Source organism: Cervus canadensis, chromosome 29 (assembly GCF_019320065.1).
Source record: "Cervus canadensis isolate Bull #8, Minnesota chromosome 29, ASM1932006v1, whole genome shotgun sequence".
Taxonomy (NCBI): domain Eukaryota; kingdom Metazoa; phylum Chordata; class Mammalia; order Artiodactyla; family Cervidae; genus Cervus; species Cervus canadensis.
Genome location: NC_057414.1, coordinates 25,595,658 through 25,604,587, shown reverse-complemented (window position 1 = coordinate 25,604,587; position 8,930 = coordinate 25,595,658).

Genomic DNA, 8,930 nt, shown 5'->3' with positions numbered 1-8,930 from the left:
AAAAAAAAAAAAAAAAAAAAAAAAAAAAAAAAAAAAAAAAAAAAAAAAAAAAAGAAGGGGGAATACACAGGTACACTACTGTCTTCCTTATCTAAAGCAGACTTTACTAGATTCCAACAAAAGATATTTTCTAAACCTATAATTATTGTTAATACAGCTTTATTTGTTTTAAATTTTTTAAACCTATCACAGGGAAATATTTTAACAAGAGCAGAAAGACATTTTGAGGAATTGAAGGGCATTTCTCTTCCTCTGCCCATTTGGTATCAAGATGGGTTCAATAAACAATGGAAAACTGGAAAATTAATCTTACAGGGAAAGGGACATGCTTGTATTTCCCCAGATGGATCCAACGAACTCACATGACTTTCTCTCTGGAAAATTCGACCCAAGGGGGCCCCTGACAATCAAAATGGAGATGAAACAACAAGAACCCCAGGAGGAAGAAATTCCAATATGGACCATGGCGGCTCTAAAGATCTCCAAAAAGCACTGCCCTCAGCGACATCAACCCTACGACCTCCCCACTTGGGGACAAATAAAAGCCCTCACTAATCAAGTTAAAAATCTGATTTCTCAACAGGGAATGCCTCAGAGTCCTGAAAACCTTCTTATTGCTATGCTCTGTTGGCCTGTGCGATCCCCGCTTGGGCCGGATTAACTAACTTACTTACCCAACCCTCCTTTATTACAGGTCATAAAATAGACGGAGAAAAGACCGATTGTATCAACCAATGACTTCACCCATATGCCCCCTCCCTGGAACCCTCATACCCTGGGGAAGAGGGAAAACTAATTAATGTTCCTCTAGGCCTTCCACTGTGCCTGGGCCCAGGAAAATTACGCATAAACGTTGGCCGACAAACTTGGGCTTTTGTCCTACCTCCAAAAGAAGACTTTTGGACATTGCTGCCCTTTCTGTCTGTGTACCATGTTTACTACTGAAACTACAGGGAAAGAATTAGGGAAAGAACAAAAAACATTATGTAAAAGGTTATTAACACTAGGTTGAAACATTACCATGACAAAGGACTTCTTGGCTGGCTTGACTGTGGAATGGCATCCCCTCCTCCTCCTCGAATCGTCCTCCATAAACAAATTGGGCCTAAACAATGGGACATCGGGAAACTTGCTGCCAGCACTGAAGAACTTGAAACTTGGACTAAACATTTCACAGAGACCAGTCGTGGTCATAGTAACTATTTCTTTCCCTATAATCAGTCATATTTTATACAGGCCTGTGTCCCACTTCCTTTTGTTATGGCCATAGGAAATTTACAATTTAATAAGCCTTTACATTCTGTAACTTGTATTAATTGCCAATTTTGTGTTACTCTTGTTCAATTCAATCATAGTACCTACAACTGGGAACAAATCAAATTTCATTTACATGATAATGCCTCTCTGAATGTACAATTACTGCAAAAGAAAATCTTTGAAACTTTTTCTAAACGTCTGCCCTGTTCCACTAATTTGGAAAATTTAGCTGAACAAATTATCCGGGCTAAACCCACGAGGATGGTTTCAAAGTATTACCCACAACATCGGGTCTGGAACTGTAACTTTGGTGATTGTCTTGGAAATTATGTTTGTTGTTTGTCGTCACCTTTCTATAATGTTGGTTAATACTAACCAAACTCATTTGGTCAGGACTTTTTTTTTTTTTTTTAACAAATATAATAAAATAGGGGGAATTTCAGGATGCATTTAACAGGAGGCTTCCTGTGTGCTATTTTGTATCTGTCAGGAAACCTTTGGCCCTTATTAATTCCTGAATATTCAGGAATAAAGAGGAGAGGCACGCCTTTCCTGGGGCTGAGGAATCCAGGCATTTACTTTGTTAGTTTCTCATTATGATGATAAGTACGCTTTTCTCTTTCATAGGGATCGCATTGTATTTTGTAAGTCTGGAATTTTAATCTTTATCTTTGCTGAGAATAACTACCTTGTAAGACAGTATATATGCCCACGCCATGTTGATTAAAACACCTTTGCTCCATCAGAGCTTGGGTCCCCGTGTTTCTCTCTCTCTCTCTCTCTCTTTCTGGCTGATTCCCTGGAGCGCGGAAGCCGGCTGCGTAACCTAGGGAATATTAGCCTCTTTCCTTCTTTCACTCTCTCATCTTCGACTCTGGACCACCAGGTTCCGGTCCAATAAAGGACCAACAGTTTGTTGACTATGCCAAAGCCTTTGACTGCGTGGATCACAACGATCTCTGGAAAATTCTTAAAGAGATGGGGATATCAGACTACCTTACCTGCCTCCTGGGAAATCTGTATGCAGGTCAAGAAGGAACAGTTAGAACTGTACATGGTACAACAGACTGGTTCCTAATTGGGAAAGGAGTACGTCAGGCTGTATATTTTCACACTGCTTATTTAACATATATGCAGAGTACATCATGAGTACATCCAGTACATGGACTGGATGAAGCATAAGCTGCAATCAAGATTGTTGGGATAAATATCAATAACCTCAGATATGCAGATGACACCGAACTTATGGCAGTAAGGGAAGAAAAACTAAAGAGCCTCTTGATGAAAGTGAAAGAGGAGAGTGAAAAAGTTGGCTTAAAGCTCAACATTCAGAAAACTAAGATCATGGCATCTGGTCCCATCACTTCATGGGAAATAGATGGGGAAACAGTGACAGACTTTATTTTCTTGGGCTCCAAAATCACTGCAGATGGTGATTGCAGCCATGAAAATAAAAGACTCTTGCTCCTTGGAAGGAAAGTTATGACCAACCTAGACAGCACATTAAAAAGCAGAGACATTACTTTGCCAACAAAGGTCCATCTAGTCAAGGCTATGGTTTTTCCAGTGGTCATGTATGGATGTGAGAGTTGGACTATAAGGAAAGCTGAGTGCAGAAGAATTGATGCTTTTGAACTGTGGTGTTGGAGAGGACTCTTGAGAGTCCCTTGGACTGCAAGGAGATCCAACCAGTCCATCCTAAAGGAAATCAGTCCTGAATATTCATTGGAAGGACTGATGCTGAAGCTGAAACTCTAATACTTTGGCCATCTGATGCGAAGAACTGACTCATTTGAAAAGACCCTCATCTTGGGAAGGATTGAAGGTGGGAGAAGAAGGGGACAACAGAGGATGAGATGGTTGGATGGCATGACTGACTCAATGCACATGAGTTTCAGTAAACTCTGGGAGTTAGTGATGGACAGGGAGGCCTGGCTTGCTGCAGTCCATGGAGTTGCAAAGAGTCAGACACAACTGAGTGATTGAACTGAACTGCACTGGGGATCTATAAACCCTGGAAGTTAACATTATGGAAATGATAGAAGCAGAAGTCTGATTGCAGTTCATTAAGGAGTAGAGGACAGGGAGGGAGTAGAAAATATTCATAGATTACTCATGGAAGTATTCTAATCTCAGGGTGAGTGCAGAAGAAGAAACTATAAGAAAATCTTTTTTTTTTTTCCCAAAAAAGTTAACAATGAAAACTTCTGTAAATATAAAAATAGAAAATAAAAGATACCATCTTTCACCTTTTTCTGTATGCTGAATTAGATACTCTGTTGGGCCCCATTTCTACAAAATAGCTAGATCTTGTATAAGATATCATATACATTGAATTGTGCAATAATATATTTGGAAAATTGCCAAGGGGAACAAGAGCCCACATTCCTTGTATGGTGAGACTGAACTTCCATGATGCCAATATTGTCAACCACCATCTGTGTGATATTCTTGTGCTTCAGCTTTCCTGTACCACTACTTGCAGCAATGAGCTTGCAGTCTGTCTTCTAATAGGATGAACATTTTGGTGTTCACCAGCACTACTTTCACCTATACTTTTATCATCAGTCAGCTCCACAGAGAGCAGAGCTAAAGCTTTGATTCAATACCTCAGGTTCCTGTATAATGATTATTTCACTTTTCTTCTGGACAACAGCATTCATGTACCTCTCAGCTTCTAATGCAGGGTCTATGAGGGAAATATTTCTTCAGTCGTTCATACAAATTTTGGGCTCATCTTGAACCCCATTAGAAATGTATTTTCTTGGGCAGCAATTTGTGTGAAGAATTTTTAAGACTGGATTGTTCTGCTGATTTTGTTTGGGTTTCTTCATGGCTAGATCTTCACCATAATCAAATGGAAGTGGAATACATTTTCTATTTTAATTCAGTGTCTCTGCCTTCCTTCCATCTTTCTTTCCTTCCTTTTTTTGCATTCTTTTCTTTCTTCCTTCTCTCTTTCTCTTTCTGAGGTTTCTCAGCATTTCCTCTCCCCTCATCTCTTAGCTTTTACAATTGTAATTTTGTAATTGTAACATTAAGGAAAACAGAGAAGTTAATATTATTCAGTTTTTGCTATGTGGGATGATATCTATCTCTGGGAAAAATATTGAAAATTATGTAATAAATTAATAGAATAATATCACAAAATATCTATCTACACACTAAAGCTGTATGTGTAATAAGTTGAGGACTTAGTGCCAGTATGTCTTTGGTGTCAGTAATAGAATTCATATGAAACAGACACAGTTTCAAATTTCTTAACAAAAGAAAAAGTAGCGAATAAGAGCTTTTGTGATTGACTACTTTCATTATTTTCTGGTTTTATTAACATTTGCAAAATTTTTGCCAACTTCTATTAGTCTTTAGAAATTATTAGATGAAAAAATATAAAATGGCAGTCAGTGTAGATGTGTGTTGAAAATAAGTACTATGGTGAATGCTGTCTTTCACAGTTTGGTTTCCATCAACTTTTCTAGCAACAATTGGGTTTTCATCATTTTAAGTGCTCTTTGTTAATCCTATTATACTACTTGACACAGTTAATCTTGAAAAATAATTATTTCTCTGCTACCTCTAATAGATTATGAAATCCTATAAAACTCAGACTTTTTTTCTTTTTTTAAATCTTTATATTCCTGGTGTTTGACACAGTTTTTGTTTGGAAATCATTCAGTATTCTATATTCTTCATATTGTAATATAAAATAAATTATGATACTTTTTGCTTCTAAAGCATAAAAGTTGGGGTTTCAACCATTCAGTATGAAGAAGATATTGCTTAGTATAAAATTTTAAGAGATATTTAAAATGCTTAAAAATTCTGCAGTGTCTATCTTTGCATCTAATCTTAGTGATTTTTTTAATTTAAAAATTTCAGAAAATCAATATAAATGATGCATATATATTTTATTTTTGTAGTTTTAGAGCATGAGTTCATTAAAAATCATTATAAAAGTGGTTGCAGTTTCATATCTTAAGGTATAAATAAGATATATGAAAGTATTTGTTAACTTCTGACAACAAACAATTCCACTTTGATTTGATAATAAGTTAGGTGAATATTTGTCTTAGAGGTTGTTTTGAAATAAGAAGTCAATTTTCAAATATTAAAACATGGAAAGCATATTGCTTTTCTCATTCCCAAGAGAAATTGTGCAGTGAAATAGAAAGCAAGGAATTTTATTGAGGATAAATGAAAAGCAGAAAGAAATGAAAAGAGCTTTAAAACAGTTAGAGATGTTTTGTTAACATTGGTAGCAATTTCTAAGATATATCTTAAGGACAAATATAGCTGGTTGCTTTAGAAATATGCTGCTGATGTATTTCACTGGGTAAAAGAAAATTATTTTGAAAACCTATCTCAGAAGTGCCAATGCTTCTAAATTTATCATCCAGGATAGATGCACTTTATTTATTTTTACAAAATCTGTCTTATATCTGTTCAAATTTGTTTGATCAACTAATATACCATGTAGAGATTTGTAGGTTACATTAAGTTATCAGAATAAGATAATATGGAAAAATTTAAAATAGTCACTATGTATGTATATTTCAAAGTAAATACCATAATAACACTGCCTTTGGTAATTTAGCCTCTATAAAGCTATAGCATTTTCTCTTGGTATACTGCCTCCCTCTAGTTCCTCCCCCCAAAAACCCACTTTTCCCCCTAATATTTCAAATATCTCTTAACTGTGTATATTTGTTTAATGTCTTCCCCTTCTTTGAATTCAATTGTTCCTTCATCTTAGGTAATAATACTGGGTGCCTAAAAAATATGCAAAACTTCTCTGGGTGGAAATTTCTCATATGTCAGTCTGTAGGGGATTTTCTCAGGGGAAATTAAATGCTTAAACAGAAAAGGGAATGATTCAGTGTGAGTGGGAAGTAGCACAAACAACAAACAGACACATTAGAACTTCAACAATTTTTATTAGTAGAATATTAATCTGTAAAATATATTGTGGAACTACTTGAACTCCAAGAAAAGAGGATAAGGGGATACTTATTCTCTGCCCTTGGAAGTTCCTTCCATACGGAGTAGGAGCATTAGTGAAATCACCTCGTCTTTTGCCAGCCATTACCTGATTGGGAAGAATATTTACCTTCTTCTCCTTTTTCCTTCGTTGCTCAGTCACTCAGTCATGTCTGACTCTCTGCAACCCCATGGATTGCAGCACGCCAGGCTTCCCTGTCTTTCACCATATCCTGGAGTTTGCTTAAACTCATGTCCATTGAGTCAGTGATACTACCCAACCATCTTGTCCTCTGTCATCCCCTCTTCCTCCTGCCTTTGATTTTTCTCAGTATCAGGGTCTTTTCTAATGAGTTGGCTCTTCTCAACAGGTGGCCTAAGTATTGGAGTTTCAGCTTCAACATCAGTCCTTCTAATGAATATTCAGGATTGATTTCCTTTGGGATTGACTGGTTTTGATCTCTATGCAATCCAAGGGACTGTCAAGAGTCTTCTCCAACACCACAGTTCAAAAGCATCAATTCTTTGGCACTCATGTGCTCTGTTGTGATCCTCGATCCCAAAGATCAGGCCCTCCCACTGCAGGGAGAAGTAAGCATGGTGACCAGAATAACAACTATATAATCATGTATTAGGAAGTGTTACAAACTTGAAATGTCAGATACAATTAAAAAAAATACTGAGAATATGAATAATTTTACATAAATTTGAAAGCTTAGATGCAACCAGTAACTTTGTGTAAAAAAAAATCTTATCAGAAACTGATTTCAAAAAATCATCTGTGCATATGTCCCCTCTTATGGTTAATTCATGTTAATGAATGGCAGAAATGAAACCAATATCGTAAAGTAATAATCTTTTGATTAAAAATAGCTTAAAATAGTCTGAATAAACCTTTAAACAATAAAAAAAATCAAAACAGTATTTTAAAATCTTAAAATTTTGTCCTCACAAAAATGCTGTGATGGTTTTACATATAAATTCTAACATAACTTCAAACATAGCTATCTCTAATTTATGTGAACATTTTTGTGGAGAAGAACTAGAGGGATAGCTCCCTCGAATTGTTAACAGTAACACTAAGATCTCAACAAAAGATGATAGTATAAGAAAGAACTATTAATAAGGCAACCTAACCTGGTTGGAGGCCTTTCCTGGTGGCTCAGCTGGTAAAGAATCCATCTGCGATGTGGGACACCTGGGTTCAAACCCTGGGTTGGGAAGATCCCCTGGAGAAGAGAATGGCTACCCACTCCAGTATTCCAGCCTGAAGAATTCCATGGACTGTATAGAGTCATGTGTCACAAGAGTTGAACATTTGAGCAAGTTTTACTTTCAACCTGTTTAGAAGCCTCAGTAATTTACTTTTGCTGTAATGCTACAGAAATACTTAAATTATCTAGCATTATTTCACAGCTTAGGAAGCTGAGATTTGACCTGGTGACCCAAAGTAATTAAAATATTGAAATCATATGCTACACAAAAGAATTAAATTTATTCCAGAAACAACTGTACTTGAGACCCTATGTCCCCTTATTAATCTTATGACAGAAAACAGATGGACTATCAGAAAAAATTCAAAAGCTTTCCCAGACAGCACATCTCTTTGGGGCTGTCTGAGAACAACTAGAGTAGATTCAGACAAAAAAGTTTTGCTAGGAGGAATAATATTTGCTGAAACAGTTTGTAAATTCTATGGTATTACAGAAGACAATGTTTGTATTATTATTGTGTTTTATTAACAAAGACCAGTCCCTTGGGTGATGAAATCTTTTTAAGACCTAATTTCTATTTTTTGTTTCTTTTTTTTTTCATTGATTGCCTAATGCACATAGGGCCAAATCTTGAGAGATTTGTAGACCTTTGGGAATTAGTTGTGTATTTCTAAGCCCCATCTCAATATTCGAAAACAATATCAAGATCCAATATCTTAAGGTGAGTGGATATCAACTTCTCTGCAGAGAAAAAGTTCAAAGTGATGTCTGGATTGGTTCTATTTAAACAACTTAATTAGTCATTTTTTCTTCATGATATTAGGTTAATAGTATGAAATAGTTATTCAGCACTTAATATGTACCTTTTTTTTATTAACCTCTATTAATTAAAAAAAATCTTAGGTTTTACAGATGAAGACATTGAGTCACAAGTGATATAATTACCCCAAATTACACAAATCTTAAGTGGTAAAACCAATGCATAATTTTAGGTAGACTGAGGCTAGAGTGGCATTAAAGCTCTAATCACTATGTTACTCTATCCTTTATTTTTTGAGATTATACTCATTTAATTTTTCAATGACTGAAAAAGAGACATACATTTCAAGACAAAGCAACTGTTCTGAAAAATTGCCTGGAGAAAGGTAATCCTATACTTTAAATGTACTTACTTGCTTTTTGTCAGTCTGTAAACTGGATGACAATTTTCTTGATTTAATCACCCCATGTTCCAATGAGCCAAACAATTTTCACAGAGCCCAATATTCTAAATCCCTCTTGTCCTGATATCTGTTACATTGGCTTAACTGAACACTAAATGATCTTTCTTATGTATATGGAAATTGCTAGCAAAATGGTGCCCTATCCAAGGTAGAACTGGCAAATGCAGCTCTAAATTATCAAACTTAAGTTGCTGGGCTGTTAACCATCATTGTTAAACTTGAACAATGAAATGTTCAAGTTTAACAATGAAATGAAAAG